Raw genomic sequence first — 6,354 nt, forward strand, 5'->3', positions numbered from 1 at the left:
GTGTAGATGACCCTGGTCTCTTACAACTACATTTCATATCTCTTTATGGCGCCTGCAGAAATTTCTCAGTGTTCAGCTGAGTGCACTTATTAGGCAACTTCATATTCTTCTCACATTTTTTTTAAACTTGTTTTTGTTTATCTTTCTGGTTTCAATTTTCATGTGGTACTTTCTTCCTTTGCTACTAGAACATGCTCCTGTAAATACAAAACGCTACTTAAGAGCTTTCACCACCAGAGTTCTGATCTCATACATAATTTGGGGTATGCTTTCCAGACATTTCTTTTCTTAGTTTTCAAGGCCATTTTATTCACTGAGCAGAGTTCCCGAGTGTTTTGTTCTGTAAGGCTCATGACTGAGGCTGGGCAGGCTTTGGCTGAGCTTGTCTTGGCCTCAGTGGAAACTTCCGTTTAGCTTGTTTGCTACAATGGTGATCACACAGCTGCTACCCAATCTGTGTACTTCAGCTTATTTTAACCACATGGTACACACATTTTTCGGGGTCAGTAGTGATAGTTACTCAACGTAGAAGGAAGTATCTAGAACTCATGCATAATGATGGAGTAATTGCATAGGAACAGAGGCAGAGTATGATAGCAAAAGCCTCTGAAGTGGGGGCCTTGGAAGTAATTTAGACAAATACAATCATAGAATCACAGAATCACAAGGTTGGAAACGACGTATAAGATCATCTAGTCCAACCGTCTTCTCATTACCACTGCTACCACAAGCTACTAAACCGTATCTCGCAGCTCCTCATCCAGACCCCTCTTGAACACTGCCAGGGACGGCGACTCCACCACCTCTCTAGGCAGGCCGTTCCAGAGCCTGGCCACTCTGTGAGAGAAAAAGTTTTTCCTCATGTCTAACCTAAACCTACTCTGGTACAACTCTGGCCATTTCTCCGTGTCCTTGTTCGTTGCCTGGGAGAAGAGGCCAAACCCTTCTTCACCCCAACCTCCCTTCAGGAAGTTGTAAAGTGCAATGAGGTCTCCCCTGAGCCTCCTCTTTTCCAGACTAAACAATCCCAGCTCCCTCAGTCGCTCCTCATAAGACTTGTGCTCCAGACCCCTCACCAGTTTCGTTGCCCTTCTCTGGACACACTCTTCCACTCAACACACGCTTCAGGGCTTCAACAAGACTGGACTGACAACAGAGTGGGCATGGAACAACACTAGAAATGCAAGTATATGTACCAATAGTCAAATAAAAATATGTACAGTTTGAAACTAGGCAGTTTTAGAGAAGATACAGAGAAGAACAGAGAACATACATCCAGTGCAGAAACTATGCATCTTGTCATTACTTCCCTGCAAATTCCACTGAGCAGAGATCAAGGGACATCAGATTGACAATGATTTTGGGTAGTTGTTAAATTCTGTAACCAAAGATAATGTAATAAAATGATATGGGAACCTATTAGTATATGTAAAATCCAGTCATCATTATTCACACGAAAAAGGGAGATCCACTTCATCAAATCCACCTGGATTTGCAAAAGCCATTCAGTCATGACCCTCACTGAAGTCTCTGAGATATACTAAGATGCCACGGGATAAAAGAAACAGCCCTCTTCCGGATAAATTACTGATCGAATGATAAAAAGCTATTGTGTAAGCTTCTGCCAAAATGACATGTTCTAATGCAACACTTGCCTCCTTGAAAAAAGATGGTAATAAAAAAAATGTACACAGGAGAGCTGTAAGGATGCTTAAAGGTATGAAATGGTTTCAATAACAGGAACAACTTAAGATATTGGGACTTGTTGAGCCTGGAAAGGAAATGACTGATAGAAATGTTTGATAAAAGTTCTTAAAGTTATGAGTCATATAGAAAAAGTAGAAAGGAAAAAACTGTTCCCTGCTTCTTCCACTAAGAGAATGATGGGGTATGAAATGAACTAATACATGACAGGTTCAAAACAAAGGGAAGCACTTTTCTCTACACTGTATATTTATTCTGTAAAATTAGAGCATATGGCAGATATTGATGATCAACATGGATCTAAACAATGGTAAGCAATTGATCTGATGGATTCTTGGAAGAAAAATCCATCGTGCTATTAAGATACCTCAGCTCATGAACAGCGTGAGTCTAACACAGAGATACTGAAGGCAGTAAGAGAAAACCTTTACTTTCTTTTAATCCTTGTCTATTATAGGATGGCAGTGTGGATGATGTGTTCTGTTTTCAAAACAGAAAAACCCAACATCTCTACTTTACATTTGTCTATAATCCCTGAGGTCTGAGTTCAAGAGGCCTGAGCCATCCCTTCCAATTTCCAGATCTTAAAAATCAAAACTATACTGGAGGAAATAAGCCACTCCCTTATGCATAGGTCATCACTGGCTGCAGATGAATGTTTCCATCTCCTCCTTCTAGTGATTATCAGTGCTGTCTGGATTTTGTCCCCTTGCTGACAGACCACTGGAAACTCAAGCATCAGCAGCTGTCACCTCTTCCAAGGAGAGGTGACTGTGGTCATCTGTAGCCTGAAGTCATTTTATAGTTTGTTAGACAATAAATTTTTGTTGCCCTACTGCCTTCTCTTCCACTTCTCACCCAGGCCTGTATAATTCCATATAGTCTGTGTTCATACAGCTACTACAAATTTGCATCACTGTTCCCAAGAAAGACAGCTGACTGGTTGCTACAGTACCAGCTGGCTCTTAGAGACCCATAACCTCATGCCAACTAGGAAAGGTGTCTGTAGGAGTGCAAGGATGTTGAGACACACTCAGACTTTATAACTCATAAATGCAGCACTTAGAAAATGTAATAAAGAACTCTGAGTTAGAGGAAAACATTAACATTTTAGTCTAAAATAAAAGCTTAATTCCCTCATTAAAAATCATACCCAATACCAAACAGTATTCCACATAAGAGACCGCAATCTTCAGTAAATGCAAACTTAAAATTATAAATAAAATAAGAACTAAATGCTTCCTAACTATCTGCTAGGATCCACAGGAAGCTGACTTCTGCTAGGGCTGGCACTTGCACAGACTGACATACAGCTTTGTTTTAGTTGTATTGATATTGACCCTGTGATCTGCTATGATAGAACAGCATCCTTAAGTAATAACTGTACCTCTGAAATACCTGAAAGTCAAGATTTTCCCTCTGTAATTTTAAGGAATAACAAACACCCTTAACCAGAAATAGTCATGTGGCTGGAGTCAGAAGAGAAAATCATTTCACCCAAGAACACCTATCGAGTAATGGCATAAAGAACAGGTATTAGAGGCAGAGCTAAGAATAAAATAAATAATTAATCAGTCTTAGTAGAAACACAAGTAATAAATCACCTTCTGGGGAGGAGGCACATTTTGATACATTTGTTAGGAAACAAAGATCCAATCAGGTACTTGGTTTTTAAAGAAGTTACAGAATTGGGTCCTCTGGAAGTGCAACTAAACAAACTACACTTATCACACAGCTCACTAGAAGTTAGGCAGAAGTAGTCTTGCTGTCAGAGATGACACCTAAGCATATACAATTTTGTAAACAAAGAAAATATTCTTTTTTATCATTCAGATAATTATTTCCTGCTATCAACACAACACACCAGTACAATTCTTTGGCCGTATTTTCAGTGCCCACGGCTACTCACCACTACTTTATACTTCAAGCGGCTGCTTTTGAAAGAGAAGTTTGGGCATGGGGCGTTTGCTCAGCAGGAGAAAGCAAGCAGCAGTGGCCAACCCAGCAGGACAGGGCTCAGACTTCTTCACTGGTAGAGCTTCAGTGACCTCTAATGGACAACTTCCATCAGTGCGCCTGCTCTTACAATAAGCATCAAAGCCACTCTGTAAAAACTGACAGTACCAAGAACTGCTCATGTCAGCCTAATATGAACTTGGCTCTTCGAAATATTTAGTGCTATTATTCAAGACGACTGTACCTGTTAGGATACTGCTTTCGTAACTGATAACACTGGTCCACGGGATAACGATTAGCTTCTGGATTCACTAGAAATTCTTCATACACTTGGGCCTACTTAATTCCCAATCTTACTTAAATGTAGCACTTAAAGTAACAATCAGCTAACAACATCACTTTTACTAACAAGGATAAAATGGCAAAGTAATTAAGGCCAAAGCCTTTGGTGCCAGAAATTCTTGCCCCTTTTGACACAATTGAGAAAATGTGGAAGTTTCTGCACGGTCACACAGTCTTAAGTTTGCCTTAACAAATCACCATACCCTGACTTTTGCTTTCATTCTATTATTCTGCTGCTTCCTACCCTACCAACCCTCCTCCTCCTTCCTTGCAGGTAGTAAATATTGACATCAATGTGTATCTCCATTCTGCAGGGCCAGGTCTGGTGAACGAGGGATGCAACATGCTGCTAAGCCAGTAACTTCCAGTTCCTTCTGTGTCGTGACTCACCATTACACAAAAGAGGAACTTCCAGCCTTCCCACACTGCCTCTATTACTCTATACAGAATATAAAGTATATAAAGTGACCTGTTAACTCAGCCCACTGTTTGAGTGCCCATTACAGGCAGATCTAAAAACTTTATAGAAATAATCAAATACTGCATCAGTTTCTTGATAGAGATGAACTTACGTTTTGGTAGAAGATACAATACTGAGTGGAAATACTACTAACATTGTTCTACTTTAGCAACTTACTGGATTAAATCCTAACCACACCACAATAGGTTTCAAAACACCACCATTATATGTCCAGGATCCACTTATCACTGTTTCATGAAAGTCAAGAAACCATCACTACTTTGGAACAGATGTTAAAATTCTTTTTCTGCCACATTTTTTTTTTTGTTTGTTTGTTTCTGCTTGCCATGCTTGCTTATCAACAGACACTGCTGTGTATATTCTGTAGTATGAAAAAACTACCAGGGACTAGAAGACCTAGCAGCATCTGACCAGTCAGTGATAGAAGTGGTAAAGTGTGCTGGGCTCGCTATTAGAAAGAAACAATGCACACAAACACCCTGGAGAAGGGGAATGGATTATTCCAAACCACAGCTTGTGAAGAACGATCTGCTACCACGAGTTAGAAAACAGATCTAGAACTGTACCTATTTCTCAGCTTCCCTTTTTTTCCCCCCTTTATGGTCTCCCAATGGTTGTGCAGGTCATTCTAGTAGTCCATCATTAAAGATCAACAAGGGTTGGCTTGACAGCTGAAACTCCATATGAGGAAACAGGACAGTAAGAATTGTTTTCTTTCCCACCCATCCTTCCATGCCACAGTGCAAATCCTTGTTAAGATATAAATGAACACTGACTCACAAAAAGTTGCAGAGATCAAAGTAGGAGCCAAAACTCTCTTAGAGTTACAATAAAATGGATCTGAAACTAAGGTTTACTGAACTTTTTATGATTTCCAATGAATAAACAAATACATTCAAGCATTCCTAAATAAATATGGCTCTCAAATGCAATAATTTTTCTTTTTTTGTACAGGAGAATGAAATTCCGATCTACCTATATACAAACAGAACATAATTACAAGAAGAAAGTTTATCTAAGTCAGATTTCTTAATTTTTATTAAATTCAAAAACTGCAGAAAAAAAAAATCACAAGATTCTAGGTACATATAAAAACAAATCAGCTAAAATAGAATTGTTGTCAAGTTAAAACTCACTTTTCCATAATTCTTCCTTCCGTGCTATTGCCCGCAGTATCACCAGAAATCCTACAAGTGCTTTAGAAATTGATTTTATCTTATCAATATGATAGTAAACCGTAAGTTTACTACCTCAAAAAGCAAACTGTTTAGGCACAAGGTGGCAGAAGACATAAGCACAAATATCAACCATGCTTCCTTAATCTGTAAATTGAAATCAAAGTGTGCTAAGACCGGCATGGTATTGTATTCAGAATGTCAGAGCTTGCTTACTGAAATAAGGGATTAAAAAATATCTTTTTAAAACGTCTGCAGTTCTTTGCGTCTTTTTTCCTTCCACAAAGAGAAACTGCTTAATCAGTGGTACAACTTACTGTTAAGTGTCAGTGTTTCAGCTAGAGTGGCAAAAGTGACAAAATGGGTTCCAGCACCAGAGAATGAGAAGTAGAAAAGCTGTAGTGTGAAAAAGACTGGTTAATATTTGTGTTGCCAGTGTCATTAATAGCTTTGCGACCACCTGCTAAGGTAACACGACAAGTAGTCACATGCTGTTTGGAGGTATCAGCTGGGCTAGGTCATCCCAAGACAGCAAGCATCAAGGTGAGCAATTAATGTTTGCTGCTCTTCTAACAAGGTCTAGAGGAACTGTCAAACAGAAAGTTAAATAATAAGGAAATTAATACAAAAGTAGTTGTTCCATACTGTAGATTTTACCTTTTACCCATGATTTGATATACTTGCCATTCTAATAAC

Source organism: Meleagris gallopavo, chromosome 3 (assembly GCF_000146605.3).
Source record: "Meleagris gallopavo isolate NT-WF06-2002-E0010 breed Aviagen turkey brand Nicholas breeding stock chromosome 3, Turkey_5.1, whole genome shotgun sequence".
Lineage (NCBI taxonomy): Eukaryota > Metazoa > Chordata > Aves > Galliformes > Phasianidae > Meleagris > Meleagris gallopavo.